The sequence below is a fragment of the Triticum dicoccoides genome, chromosome 6A, assembly GCF_002162155.2.
Source record: "Triticum dicoccoides isolate Atlit2015 ecotype Zavitan chromosome 6A, WEW_v2.0, whole genome shotgun sequence".
Lineage (NCBI taxonomy): Eukaryota > Viridiplantae > Streptophyta > Magnoliopsida > Poales > Poaceae > Triticum > Triticum dicoccoides.
Genome location: NC_041390.1, coordinates 282,639,084 through 282,653,536, shown reverse-complemented (window position 1 = coordinate 282,653,536; position 14,453 = coordinate 282,639,084). Strand labels below are relative to the sequence as shown.

Sequence of the window (14,453 nt, the reverse complement as noted above, 5' to 3'; positions counted from 1 at the left end):
GTCCGGACGGAGACGCCGGCGCAGAGGTATGATGCAACACCTCACTCCGTGGTTGTCGTCTTTAAAAACATAATAACACGTGTTTCCTAGAAGGAAGAACGCTCACCGGACAATATCCGGAGAGGTCACCGATCACGCCTCTACTAGTCGGGCTCCAGGGCCAGACACAGAGGCGAAAGCTAACACGAGGTACACACCGGATGCTCCTTCTACAGAGGATGCGGATAAGATATCTGCTACGAATTCTAAAGTGGAGAGCGCCATGAATCACGGGCGTCGCCGAGCCGTACTCCGTGACACTAGTTTCTCCCGAGAGGCGTTTGATGCATTCAACTCGGGAGATGCGTACATCCGTGCTGCGCAAAATGGTCTTGCCAGAGCCACGGACCAGTATGTAAAGGATGTACGGGTAAGAAAATTTGATGAGTATATATATCAGTAGCCCCTGAGACTTGAAACAGTTGGCACAACTGATTTAAGGATCATTTATTGTGCAGGTTCTTATAGAGAAGAATACTCGACTGTCACAGGAGCTGGAGGAATGCAAGACCCAACTTCGGGCCGCCGTTGCCGCATTGAAGGAACCTGAAGAGTCCCCAGTTGATAACATTTGTTTCAAAGAATGATAGGTACCATATAGTGTGCGGCATGGCTGCAGATCTAACAATAGATATTGCAGATGACTCCGGAGAGAATCCGGAGGACTAGCATGTCGTACGACAGCTAAAGGCTGGCGAACGCGTGCTGAATAAGGTCATGCGGGAGAAAAACAATCTCCAAGACACCAATACCAAGCTGAGCGTGGAACTGAAAGATGTTCGAGCCCAGCTTGCGGACTCCGTGAAGGAGAATAAGCGGCTTCGACGCGACATTTTTAGTAAGTGCTGCGGACTCCGTGAACGAACCCTTAAAAGAGTGCTGCGGAGAAGCCGGCTAACAGAGTTATGTCTGCAGGTATGCTGACGGGTCGTCCCGTGGAGGAGATGCCCGGGTCTGCGGGTGATCTTCTACCCGAGCTCTCACAACTGCACGAACAAGTTCGGCAGGTGATGCAAGGTATTGCCCGGGCCTTGTGGCCATCCGTCTCCCTGCCAGCAGGCATTGGAGAGCTTGCGGAGAAGCTCAAGGGAGCACGGCAACGCTTCCAATTATGGAAGATATCGGCCTGCCGTCAAGGTGCCAGGGAAGCCTGGGCCATGGTGAAGACGCGGTATACCAAGGCTGACCCAAACCACATGGCCGAGGTCGGACCTGTGGGGCCCAATGGGAAAGAGATCCCCGTTAGCTTAGTGTATGGGCAAGTAGAATTAGCCGCAAAGTATTCCCAACAGGATTGTAGGCTAGACAGCCTGTTGGATGATATAGAAGAGGAATTTAGTCAGTTTACATGACTATGTAATTAAAATGACATGTATAATGCCTTCTAGCCGGATTGTAAATCATTTGTCATGGCGGACCTTTTCGCTTCAACCTCGGGACCCGATAGTCCGGAGTGTATCCGAATACCCGCTCAGTTATATAAGAACCGGGGTATGCGTGGAAACCAGTCGTAGGGGTCATTAGTGACTGAACAGACAAGTACCCAACTAGTTATGTTATATTACATGGGTAGCAAGAAACATCTTCCAGGGAGAATAGTTCCGTTAAGGGTTCCTTTCCCTGGGTACGCATGCCCTAAAGTGCAAGTCCGGACTGCGAGAGGAGACGCAGGCAAAAACATCTGGGGGGGCACATATGGAAAATAAATAAAAATCATCTTTTGTTCACCCACCGAATATTCCCTTAAGAACGCTAGCTTTCGGCTTCACCCAGTCTAAGGTACACATCCGACAGACCCGGCAGTAACAATCGTAGAGGTGCTCCCCTTATGCCCTAGCCGAATTAACGGGAACTTAGGGCATAAATACAAGAGCCAGGCAACCCAGCTTGGCCAAAACTTAAGTCATATCGATGCATATAATGGCGAAGAAAAGGTACATGTGGAAGAATAACACATGTGCAGGGCATGAAGCCCAGATAAATAATTAAGCTTCTGTGTATGAAGCCCCCAGGTATAATGAGCGTGGTTAGCGCGTCAATAGTGTGCAAGCAAGGCACAAGTTGGCCCTTGAAGGCCTTGAGAAAGAATAAAAGAAAGAAAGAGAAAAAAGACAGATAATGTATATGCAAAAAATGGACAGAGGAAGGAGACGAACATAGAGTCCGGCACTAGGCATAGAATCTTCGGAGCCTGGCTGCGTTCCATGGGTTCGGCTCAAGTCGATTATTCGATGCATCCCGCAGACGGTACGCTCCACCGGTCAGAACTTGGTCAATAATGAAGGAACCTTCCCATTTGGGCTCGAGCTTGGTCTTTTTCTTCTCCGGCAGGCGTAGAACTAGCTCGCCAACGTTATAAGTTTTGGCCCGTACTTCTCTGCTTTGGTATTTGCGAGCCTGTTGCTGATAGAATGCGAAACGGGCTTTTGCCACGTCGCGCTCCTCCTCCAGGGTGTCCAGACTGTCCTGACGATCGAGCTCGGCTTCTCTTTCTTCGTACATGCACACTCGAGGTGAGTCATGAATTATGTCGCAGGGCAGAACCGCCTCTGCGCCGTACACCATAAAGAAGGGTGTGTATCCGGTAGTATGATTCGGCGTGGTCCGCAGCCCCCAGAGTATGGAGTCGAGCTCCTCTACCCAGTGCGTGTTAGACTCCTTTAAGGACCGCACTAATCTGGGTTTGATGCCGCTCATGATAAGACCATTTGCTCGCTCAACTTGGCCGTTAGTTTGTGGGTGATAGACAGAAGCATAATCAAGCTTAATGCCCATATTGCCGCACTAGAGTTTTACCTCGTCGGCCGTGAAGTTCGTGCCGTTGTCAGTGATGATGCTGTGGGGGACGCCATAACCGTGTACAACCCCGGATATGAAGTCTATCACCGGTCCGGATTCGGCTGTTTTAACAGGTTTGGCTTCTATCCATTTGGTGAATTTATCCACCATGACCAGTAAGTATTTTTTCTTATGGGTTCCCCCTTTAAGGGGTCCAGCCATGTCAAGCCCCAGACCGCGAAGGGCCAGGTAATGGGTATTGTTTCGAGGGCGGTGGGTGGCATGTGGCTTTGGTTTGCAAAAAGCTGGCAACCGATGCAACGTTGGACCAAGTCATGTGCATCTACCCGGGCCGTCGGCCAATAAAAACCTGTACGGAAGGCCTTGCTTACAAGGGCCCGGACTGCGGCGTGGTGGCCGCCGAGTCTGGCGTGAATTTCTGCCAAAAGCTTCCGCCCTTCCTCTTCGGAGATGCACCTTTGAAGGACTCCGATAGTGCTTTTTTTTATACAGCTCTCCCTCGTGGACCCTGTAGGCTTTAGATTGTCGCACTATGCAGCGTGCCTCATTTTGGTTCTTGGAAAGTTCCTGCCTAGTTAGGTAGGCCAGGAATGATTCTGTCCACGGGGCGATGATGGCCATTATTACGTGGGCTGAAGGTGTTATTTCGGTGGCAGAGCCTCCGATTATGTCAGAGTGTTCGGTATCGGGCATTTTGGCCGGGTCTGGACTATTGTTACTGGTGTCCCCTTCCCATACCACGGATGGCTTAAACAACCTCTCCAAAAAGATGTTGGGGGGGGGGGGGACCGCATCGCGTTTTGCGCCGATGCGGGCGAGGATATCCGCCACCTGATTGTTTTCCCGAGCCACATGGTGAAATTTGAGCCCCTCGAACCAAGCTGGCATCTTTAGGACGACGTTGCGATGGGCCACCATCTTCAGATCCTTGGCATCGAAGTCTCCATTTATTTGGGATATTGCGAGGTTTGAATCCCCACGCACCTCAGGCGTTGAATGCCCATGGAAACTGCCATCCGAAGACCGTGTAACAGGGCTTCGTATTCGGCTGCGTTGTTGGAGTCTGTATACAGTATCTGTAGTATGTATTGAACTATATCTCCGGTTGGGGACATCAGGACGACGCCAGCACCCAGACCATCCAGCATTTTGGAGCCGTCGAAGTGCATGATCCAATTGGAGTATGCACCGTACTCTTTAGGGAGTTCGACTTCCGTCCATTCGGCGTCAAAGTCGGCCAATACTTGCGATTTAATGGCTCACCGGGGTTTGTATGTTATGTCGAATGGGAGGAGCTCAATGGCCCATTTGGCAATCCGGCCCATGGCGTCGCGGTTGTTTATAATATCATTAAGTGGTACTTCTGAGGCTACTGTAATTGAACACTCTTGAAAGTAGTGCGGCAGCTTCGGGGATGCCATGAATACCGCGTAGGCTATCTTTTGATAATGTGGGTACCGTGATTTGCATGGAGTGAGGAATTGGATACATAATATACCGGCTTTTCAAGGGGGGATTTATGTCCACCCGTTTCTCGTTTGACGACAAGCACTGCGCTTACAACCTGATGAGTTGCCGCAATGTACAACATCATTGGTTCGTCGATGTTTGGCGCGGCCAGGATTGGGTTGGTTGCCAGTATGGCTTTTATTTCTTCCAATCCGGCTGTGGCAGCGTCCGTCCACTCGAAGTGTTCGGTGCGCCGAAGGAGGCGATAAAGGGGTAATGCCCTTTCTCCTAAGCGGGAGATAAAGCGGCTTAGAGCCACCACACATCCGGTTAATTTCTGGATTTGTTTGAGGTCCGTTGGGATAGCCAACTGTGACAGAGCTCGGATTTTGACCGGATTTACTTGAATTCCTCTACTGGAGACAATGAAACCCAGGAGCTTTCCGGCTGGTACACCAAAAATGCATTTTTCCGGATTGAGCTTGATGTCGTATGTTCGGAGGTTGTCGAATGTGAGCCTCAATTCGTCTATTAGAGAGTCGACGTGTTTGGTTTTGATGACCACATCATCTACGTATGCCTCTACTGTTTTGCCGATCTGTTTCTCCAGACATGTCTGAATCATGCGCTGATATGTTGCGCCGGTGTTTTTGAGCCCAAAAGGCATTGTGTTGAAACAAAAGGGGCCGTATGGTGTGATAAATGCCGGTGCGGCTTGGTCGAACTCTTCCATCTTGATTTGGTGGTAGCCGGAGTATGTGTCGAGGAAACACAATGAATCGTGTCCTGCGGTAGCATCGATAATTTGATCGATGCGGGGGAGGGGGAAGGGATCCTTTGGGCAAGCCTTGTTGAGGTCCTTGAAATCAACACATAGGCGCCAGGATTTGTCCTTCTTTGGTACCATCACCAGGTTTGCTAGCCAGTCCGGGTGTTTTATTTCTCTAATGAATCCGGCCTCCAATAACTTGGCTAGTTCCTCTCCCATAGCTTGTCTCTTAGGTTCAGAGAAACACCGAAGAGTCTGCTTGACCGGCTTGAATCCCTTTAGAATATTAAGGCTGTGCTCGGCCAACCTGCATGGGATTTCTGGCATGTCTGAGGGGTGCCAGGCGAATATGTCCCAATTCTCGCGCAGGAACTCTCGTAGTGCGGCGTCCACAACGGGGTTTAACTGTGCCCCGATGGAGGCTGTTTTTGTAGGGTCCGTTGGGTGGACTTGGAATTTGACTATTTCATCCGCTGGTTTAAGAGAGGTGGACTTGGATCTCTTGTCAAGTATCACGTCGTCCCTGTCCACTATGGAGCGTAGCGCAGTTAATTCCTCAGCCGAAAGGGCTTCGGATAATGCCTCGAGGGCCAATGCGGCTGTTTTGTTTTCGGCGCGGAGTGCCGTGTCCGGATCACTAGCGAGTGTGATGATTCCGTTGGGCCCGGGCATTTTGAGCTTCATGTACCCGTAATGGGGTATGGCTTGGAAGATCGTGAACGCCTCCCGCCCTAAAAGGGTGTGGTATCCGCTACTGAACGAGGCCACTTGGAATGTAATTTCTCCGGACCTATAGCTCTCCGGCGTGCCGAATACCACATCTAGTGTGATTTTCCCAGCACAGCGTGCTTCCTGACTGGGGATGATTCCTCTGAAGGTTGTGATGCTTTGCTCAATGCGGTTCCAGTCTATTTCCATTTTTTGAAGAGTTTCCTCATAGATGAGGTTTAATCCACTGTCGCCGTCCATGAGTACTTTGGTGAGTCGAAAGCCGTCCACAATTGGACTGAGGACCAGTGCAGCTGGTGCTCGGGCTGTTCGGAATTTAGGTTCGTCACTGGCATTGAAGGTAATAGCCGTGTCACTCCATGGATTTATTGCTGCTACGTGGCAGATTTCGGCAAGGCTGCGGAGTGTTCACTTGCGCCTATTATTTGATGTGAAGGTTTCAAAGACTGTTAATATCATATTGTTATTCCCGGGATGGTGCTCTGTGGCATCTGGGATGAGAAGATCCTCACCATGTTTGGCCACCTGCCGGAGTACCCAACATGCTCTAAGGTTGTGTGTTGGTATGGTATCCACTGTACTATGAATTTTGCAGGGTCCGTTGAGCCATCCCTCCAATACGGTTCCACACCCTGTAGAGGGTTTTTGCTTCTTTGTAATTAACTCGGGTGTCTTATGATAGTGCACCCTTTTACTTCGGACTGGGTGTATATTTGGAGCCGGATTATCCCAAAATTTCGTTTCGGTTTTCCAGGCGCTTTCCATCGCACAGTACTTTCGTACTATGGACACCAAGTCAGCGAAGCGTGATATGTCACGGCGACTTATGGCGTTAAGGATTCCCTTGTCCGTGCAATTATTGTGGAAAAATGAGACTGCGTCTTCCTCGCGACAGTCCTTAACCTTGTTCGTCAGAAGGAGGAATCTGGCCCAATAATGATGTACTGTTTCTTGGGGCGCTTGCTTGATGTGGGAAAGATCGTTTATGTTTGGGTGGGTGTGTGGATTTGAGTCCGAACCCTTACCTGATCTGAGACCCAGGGGCCGAGGAGTTTCCAATCTTGGAAGTTCGGGTTCCGGGATGTTGCCCGATAAGTCTGGACCGCCGCCTGACTCTAGGTTCAGGGCTTGGGTGATGTCCTCCTGTAAATGGGTATCCGGCTCGGAGAGCTCAGGAATCCGGACATAGTTAGTCCTCAAGATAGAGGAAGAATCGCCGCATTGTTCCTACACCACCGCAATATGATGGGTGACCGGTGGAGAGTTAATCTCCCTTTGATCGGGTTTAAGCCCAATCCGATCATAGTCCATAGCGACTCCCAAGGCGGCGATGCGATCCAAGAGCTTGTTTAGGGATGAGAGCTCCATTGGATCCATCTGCTCGGCAAATTCCGAGCCGACGTGGAGGCTGTTTTCGATGACCCGAGAAGTCATCGTCGGTGAAGCAGCCGAATGGGCGGTCATGATGAAACTGCCTAGCCGGAGAGTTTGGCCGACAGCCAGGGCTCCCCCGGTGGTAATGTTGTTTTTAAAAATGCGACGAGGCATCCTTCCTTACGGTGACGGCACAGTGGAACTCTCAATGAAAGCACCAATGTCGGTGTCAAAACCGACGGATCTTAGGTAGGGGGTCCCGAACTGTGCGTCTAGGCGGATGGTAACAGGAGGCGGGGGACGCGATGTTTACCCAGGTTTGGGCCCTCTTGATGGAGGTAATACCCTACGTCCTGCTTGATTGTTTTTGATAATATGAGTAGTACAAGAGTTGATCTACCACGAGATCGAAGAGGCTAAACCCTAGAAGCTAGCCTATGGTATGATTGTATATCCTCTCTACGGACTAAACCCTCCGGTTTATATAGACATCGGAGGGGGCTAAGGTTACATAGAGTCAGTTACAAGGAAGGAGATCTACATATCCAAATTGCCAAGCTTGCCTTCCACGCCAAGGAGAGTCCCATCCGGACACGGGACAAAGTCTTCAATCTTGTATCTTCATAGTCCGACAGTCCGGCCAAAGGATATAGTCCGGCCGTTTGGATACCCCCTAATCCAGGACTCCCTCATCGGGACTTTTGGGGAAAAGTGCACAAACCTCTACAAAGTGTACAATCTAATCATGGTTAGCCGTGTCCCTGGTTATGGACAATTCTTGAGTATCTAGTACTTGGATTATCATATGTATCTCATCACTCTAAATTAATATTGTTGGGTTGATAATTACTTTTAATTGGGATTGAGTTGGAGGAACCTTCTCAATGATGTTTCAACTACCATGATAGTTAAATAAAATCTATTCCTTTGTTGTAGGGAAAAATTGGCTTTTCACAAAAACTATAACCATAGAGCTTTCCACCAGCCAAATATGCATGTAGTGATAGCATTATTCTGTTCTTGCTCTACTGTGTTATATTGCCAGCATATTCCATGTGCTGACCCGTTTTCGGGCTGCAACGTATTATGTTACAGACTTTTCAGACGAGGAGTAAGGTTCATTAGGTCGTTGCCGTGCAGCTCAGCTATGTCATTGGTGTTGATGGACTCACTCTATCTTCCAAGCCTTCCGCTGTTATCGTATTAGATGGCCTTAAGCCATATTTATTGTAATAAGATCTCTTTTGAGACATTAGATGTAATAAGTGTGTGATTGCTACTCTTTTATAAATCCTTCGAGTACTATGTGTGTCAGCATTACCGATCCAGGGATGACACTGAAGCACAGAGACTTGATCGTTTGAGGTCGGGTCGCTACAGTATCTCTACAGAGTCGAGCAACAGAGGGGGTGTGATGTGTTGTGAGGTGTCGGTCTTTGGTCATCGATCACGTTGATCGAGTCATCGATGATGAAGCAGGGGCGACAAGGACAAGGTAGGGGTCACTGATGGATCACTAACCAACCTATACTAAGCAGTTTAGGATAAGCAGGTAGGGTACAACAACAGGTACAAAAGCAGGCTATGCATCAGAATAGGAGCAATCAATTACAGTAGCAAAATCTAATGCAAGCATGAGAGAATGGAATGGGTGATATCGGGATAATCAAAGGGCGACTTGCCTGGAAGCTCTGAAGACAAATAAGAACCTTCGACGGTGAAGTAGTCGAGCACCGGTTCAACCGCGGTCTCGGGGTCTACCAGAAAGAAGTAACAGAGGGGGAATATAATAAATAACAGAGCAAACAATGCATCGCAAAGTAAGACAAAGCAAAACGTTGTGCTGGGGTGACCTAACGCAGTGCTTCACGATACCGGCGAAGGGGGAAAACATCCAGGAAAGTTTTCTCGAAGTTTGCATTTTCGGACAGGCGGACCGGAGGGGAAAAGTTCCATGTTCCCTATGCTAGGTACGTGTGGCAGACGAATAGACTGCGCATTCGGATTCGTCTCGTCGTTCTGAGCAACTTTCATGTATAAAACTTTTTCAATCGAGCTACGAATTATTTTCTGTGAATTTTCAAAGTTATAACAATATTCTGTAATTTACTTTAATTCAAAAACGGAATTATGACGTCAGTCCGACGTCATCATGACATCAACAGTCAACATGGCGTTCACTGGTAAAACTGACAGCTGGGCCCCGTCTATCATAGACTAGTTAATTAAACAAAATTTAATTAAAACTAATCTAGTTCATTAGGCTAATTAAGCAATGTTAATTAAATAAATTAATTAATTCTATTTTTAAATTTTAAAACCAGGGGCTGGGCCCCACGTGTCTGTGGCCCAGAGGCCATAGCGGGGCGGGTGTGTATCAGGCGCAGCGAATGGGGCGGGCGCCCTCCCGAACGGCCACGGGTGTGCGGGCGCATCTGGGCACCGGCATGGCCGGGCCGGGGCCGCGTCGGCGCGGGCTAGTGCGAGGGGAGGCGTGGGGCTAGGCAACGGCGGGGGCCGCTGAAAGAACATGCGGTGCCCCACTACAAGAAATATGTCAATTTGTGACCATCACTATTGATCACTGAAAGGTCATTGTTTTTCATTTGCGACCTTTTTGTGACAAAAACAGAAGGTCAAAAGCTAAAACAGAAGGTTAAAACCTAGCGGTCGTAAACTGAAATTAACGACCTTCTCTGTGAGAAAGTCATGGAATTCCACGACCAAAACAAAAGGTCGTTAATCCCATGATCTTCTATTTTGGTCGCTAGCTCTCTGTCCAGGCCATGTCGAATCCGACGTGGCAAGCTGACGCAAAATTGCTACCAATTGAAACTATCGTTGATAAGAATCAGCCCGGTCCAATTCGGTGCTTCGCATGGGCCGAGCACAATAATTCAGCCCTTTTACTATTATTTTTTTATTAACTTTGGTTTGTTACATGGGCCTGGCCCAACAATTTGGCCTTTTTTGTTTTCTGTGCTTCTTCCATTTTACTAGGCCTCGGCCTTTTTGCGGTCCATTTAACATTTCTAATTTTTTAAGACATTTTTCCTTTCATTTTTTGTCCAGTATTGTGTGGGCTAAGGCCTCTTCCAGCCCATCAATATTAGCTAATTCAAAGGACTGGACGATAGAGAAACAATTCAGTTTTTTTCAATTTTGCCATGAAAGCAACATTTGTTTCTCTGTACAATCAGACATCATTTGTTGCAGTTACATCTTCATCACATTATCTATACATAAGAAGCGGCAACTAAAAGATTTGTCATCTATAACAAACAGCCAGTCAAAAAAAAAGATCACCATCACAGCTCCAGCGACTACTAATATACACTACAAGAAGGCCAAACAAAAAAGGAATCGCTGAAAAGATTATCACTAGCTTAGATATTCAGAGACCACTACCATGTTGTTGATTGGATTTGGTTGCAGCCCTTCCAGTTTGCTAACGTCATCTCTCCAGCAGCATATCTCATAACCTACAAAGAGAACATAAACCAGCATAAGAATTTGAAACTTCTTCTAATTTGGAACTTCCGGTAAACGATAAACTTGAGGTGAATTAGCAGTAAGGATATTGATTACAAGCAAGGTGAAACACAAACTAAGCCCTATTGTATTGATGGATCCCAAATTGTTTAAACTAGAGCAGATTGTTCAACTTGTACAATCTAGCAGTCTAAAAAGAGAGAAATATGTTCATTCTCAGTTCAACATTAATTAGAATAGAAGTGAATGACACTAATATAAGAAGAACTTACAACAAAGTATAGCTTGCATATAATGTTAGGCACTGAGAAAGTTATGTGATTTTTACGTGACTTAATATAGACAAAAAAGATGACTTCTGTCTTTGCTTGACTAATGAATCAGTACATTTTCAAGCAAAGAATCATGAAGATCACACTACAATGTCCCTAACAACGGTAGAAGCTCAGAGGTGTGACAATATTTCGTAATATATAAGCCTTGGCTGCAACTTTCCGCTTAACATGCAGATAAAAATCAGCCACTTATTGCTTATTTCATGCTTCTATTTTTATTTTCAGTTTTGTTAGGATAATTTGTATGCATAGGTACAGTCATATACTTGTTTGGAAAGTCAAGATATTCATGTCAACAATTATATAGAGCCAAACAATCATCTAAGCATACATACAGAATCAAATCGGTTATATATGTACGCGGACATTAATTCCAAGTATCTAATTGAAGCCTGCTATACACACGACAGTACACAAACGATTTTTCAACGATGCTGAATATCGTGTCGTTCCATTCACGAAAGCAACACTGCTCAACTGTTTGATATAAGTGGCTGCTGCATGTCGTGTGTATAGTACTATAGTTTCATCTTCAGACCAGTCAACGCCAAGTTTCAAAGAAAATCTGATGATAAATTGCACCTAGATTTAACAAGGTGCGTACCTCCAAGTGGATGAGCCAGCTCTGAGACCCACTCCATGACCCTCTCCGCAGATGCTCCCGTCGAAGCATACTGCATCATAGCAAGCACAAAATTTCAGATAACACACTCCAATCCTGAAATTCAGTGAAGCACGAAAAACAACATCAAACTAAGACAGTAGCACGTAGGCAGCGTTGCAAACAACAAACCAAGTAATATAATATACACTACAGGAGAAACAAAAAGCAAAGCAAGGCTTGACCTGGAAGGGACATATGTGGGAGCCCTCGAGGCCCTAGAACGCCCTTCGGATCTGCTCCAGCCTCCGCTCATGGTCCTGCGAGGCAACAAAATTTAGTCAGAACAAACAAGCAAGGGCACTGAATATACTCCAAGTACTCAACTTGTTCTAACTGAATTTAGGAGTCTGTCTTTATTCTTTTCTTATGCAGTCTGAAGCTTAACTTGTTCTAACTGAATTTAGGAACAAACAAGCAAGGGCGCTACAGATCACGCACCTGAGATCAAGGGCGCTGTAGATCACGCATCAAGGCACATCTGGTCCAGTCCTCGACACCAATTCCTCCAATTGCTGCAGAAACCAAAAGCAGAAAATCAGCTCACCTGCTTCAGCAGAAAGAAGAAGCAAACAAGCAAGCAAGAAATACTGAAATAGCACTAGTGTGATCCACATCTCAATATCTCACTTTCAGTTTAGTTGATCCGAATCGCAGACCACTACATCAATTGGCAACATTACTATTTCCTCTCCCCAAATCACAGAGGACACAAATCAGTATGCACAAGCGTTGGACCTTCAAATAAGCAGACTTGAATTCACTGGTAAGCATTAGCAGAACTAATATATATTTTTGCATGATCTTAGTGTATCTCTACATCACATAGATTCACCCACTCTATCACTACCAATTCTACTACAAAGTAAGAATGGAATGATGCTAATCTATTAAGGGAAAGGATCTGCTCTCATCATCAGTGGTGTTCCTCCTAGGCCAAGTGAGAGGAGTCAGATCATTTGCCAACGTCAGAAAGCTAGTAGGAGCATTAGGAGATGATAACACACACAATGATATGTTTGCTTCACTCAACTTGACATAATATAGCAGCATACAAATACAATGGATCTACAATGGAGAAGGATGTATATATATGGACATGGCAAGAAAAATGGTTGCTAGCTAGCTAGCTTGTTGTCACGGATTTCAACTACACCCAACAAAGAAGAGGTGGGAAGAGGCGGAGGTGGAAGAAGGCGGCAAAACGGCGAACGCCCGTCATGGCGGTCGGTAGAGCACACGCGGGTACCGAAGGTCAAGTGACTCCACACTCTTCACTTCATCCCATACCAAGGTATCTGTTCATAAGAAAGTTTTTGCAATGGGGTTAGCAGGCAAGCAAATCAGCAAGACTTCAATCAACAAGAAGGGAAATACAATACTGAATCATGATGTGGTTATATAGGCGAAGACGAGCAGAATCTAAAAGAAACACAGCTTATATCTGACAGACAATGTAAATGTTTCCAGAAAAAATAGCTCACACACCAAGCAGCACAAAAAGAAACAGTGTATGATAATGAATAACAATTTCCTCTTCATTTGTTTCCTACCCACCTCAAGATGCATCTAATACAGATGTACCTAGGAGTAGAGCAAGCATCGGTTGAACACAATATAGGACAAGAGTTGAAGTAGCTTGCACAACCAAATTAGCACTGTAAATCCATCATAGATGGCCAACAATTTATCTACAAAATGCATCTAATTACAGAACTAGCAAGGAGTAGAGCAACACCCTAGGAGCATCTTGTAAGACCATATTAGCAAGCACTGTAATCTTCCAGAACAGGAATCAAACATGAGAAATGTAACAACTGTTACAACAGAAACATCAGAACTAACTCCGTTGCCGGTGAATCCCTGATCTTCACTGCAGTGGCAAGATAAAAACACATAGAGTAATAAGCCTACACAGACTACATGATCATAGTGTACTAAGCTAAATCTACAAGGAGGGCATTTCCAAGGACCAAATCATCACCGAAAACATCACCAAACAGATCATGGTCCTTGATCTGTTTATAGAGGGGTCACCTTCTTGTCCTTGATCTCACTGGACTGAATCCAGGTCTTGATCTGGTCCTAGTAGTGCTGCAGCTTCTTGATCTCCTTCTTGAGGTCCGCCTCGAACTTCTCCTTCTGGTTTGCATTCTCGGTGTCATAGACCTGCCCCAAAAATCGCACAAAATCATGAGAATCTAGCGTGGGGGTTGGGGAGAGGAAAGAAGGCGGCGCGTGCGTGCATGCGTTGTTCCAGATGTTGTCAAAGACGTCGACGCCCTCCTAGACCTTCTTGAGGACGCGGTCGATCTCACCCTGCAGCTTCCGACTGGCGCCCATGGCATCCGACAGTTGATCTAACGGCGTCAAACCTCCTCCTCCAGCTCGCTGCTAGCGCAGGCGAGCCTCACCCTCCATCCCACGTCGTCGGCCCTGCTACGGCAGACGCTCACTACCTCCGTCCCGAATCGGACCAGCCCGAGGAGGTCGAACCGCCGCGCGAACTCCTCGAGGAACTTGGCGCGGGTCGGCGGAGGAGCCCAGCTGGGTCACGATCTGCGGCTTTGAGGAGCCCAGCTGCACGCCGGCCGCGGCCGCCGCCGCTTCCATCTCTCACCTTCTTCTCTCTTCTCCGACAAGGTCGCCGATGGGCTGTGCGGGTGCGGGATCGGTGCGGCGTGTGGTTCGGGCGAGAGAGTGGATGGGGCGACGCGGATCTAGGCAGCGAGGAACAAGAGCCACTTGAGGGCAGGGAGGCGTGGGTACTCGGGCTCCTCGTCGTCGATGCGGGGGTGGAGGCCGG

At 47.3% G+C, this 14,453-nt stretch overlaps 1 long non-coding RNA gene across 3 annotated transcripts; it reads right to left on the bottom strand.

Annotated features, from left to right (window-relative positions):
- Window positions 1-10,296: 10,296 nt before the first annotated feature.
- Window positions 10,297-14,447, bottom strand: LOC119316789. 3 transcript variants are annotated; one of them, XR_005153313.1, is made up of 5 exons: window positions 13,632-14,447; window positions 12,089-12,945; window positions 11,833-11,907; window positions 11,591-11,660; window positions 10,297-10,641 (listed from the first exon to the last, which is right to left on the bottom strand). It is a non-coding gene; the product is annotated as an uncharacterized LOC119316789 (long non-coding RNA). The 3 variants fall into 3 exon arrangements; XR_005153312.1 differs by having other exon boundaries at window positions 11,591-11,704; window positions 13,685-14,447; XR_005153311.1 differs by having other exon boundaries at window positions 10,298-10,641; window positions 13,685-14,447.
- Window positions 14,448-14,453: the final 6 nt, after the last annotated feature.